The sequence below is a fragment of the Anguilla anguilla genome, chromosome 12 (genome assembly GCF_013347855.1).
Source record: "Anguilla anguilla isolate fAngAng1 chromosome 12, fAngAng1.pri, whole genome shotgun sequence".
In the NCBI taxonomy this organism is placed as follows: domain Eukaryota; kingdom Metazoa; phylum Chordata; class Actinopteri; order Anguilliformes; family Anguillidae; genus Anguilla; species Anguilla anguilla.
Window position 1 is genome coordinate 23,023,438 of NC_049212.1, and position 1,108 is coordinate 23,024,545.

Consider the following 1,108-nt stretch of genomic DNA (forward strand, 5'->3'; position numbering starts at 1 on the left):
TTTGCTGCATTGTGTTTCTATTTGATAAACCCAGATTGTTGCTAGATAATTAAAAGCGATCCACTTCTATGTTATAGTTATCATACAGGGCTCCCTTGAGCATTTCTTGTGTTTATTTTATCGGCTGCCAATAAAAATGGCTCTTACTAACCTCAGGGTTTTTATTTCAATTGAAAGACTTCCATTACCAGTAGAGTAGTATGTGCATAGTCACATTACAAAATGAAAAAGTGAGGAAAGTGGTTATAATTATAAGCAACCCTCAATTCTGACCTTTAGAAAATCACACTGTCAGACATGTTTTAAAACGGTATTCAGGGAATAAGAGTAATATGCTAAATCCTTTTAACATGCAATGTCTCAGGTTGGCATTTAAGGTCCACACACAGAAACACAGTATGATAGAAAGAGGGAGACGGCTAAATGGCTAAATGAGTGTACTCATATATCTGCAGCCAGTGATCACAGACTCATACAGACTTAATTGCTGCAAATGCAGAGGATAGCAGATTCATTAGTGTCAGTGGATTATTACTGTCAGTCCTCATTCGTCTCTGACACAAGCTGTGCAGAAATGGAAATGTGTGGGCCTGCAGTCTTTCCTGACTACTTCGCCTTTCTGTGGCACGGCTGTCACTGGCTCGTAATTCCAGGCCTAAATTACAGCAAGGGTACGAGATTTTTGATTTATTGCAGAATCTGTGGAACACTTGGCAAGCATTTCAGCCAGACGGAAGTATCACACACATCTTTTAGACTGTCAGATACTTTACATTTTTGCAGAGAAGGCTTACCCTTTGTTAGTAGGATTCTATAGTCATTCAATCTCCTTTTATAACCTTGCATTGTCATTGTATATGATTTAAGAAAAAGTATTTTAGTCGAAAGATTTTTCTAGAGTAATTAATTGTCCTTTTATTAAAGTATCATAATACATATCACCTCAGTGAGATAATTTTTAAAAAATTATTAACAGTAGATGAGAATAATAAACAGTTTGCATTGTCATGTGAAGGCAGTATAAAAGAAAAAAATGTTTTACCCAAATAATAAAAAATGAAATTGAAATTGTTGGTAAGATTCTGACTGCTGATTTTGAAAACAGTGT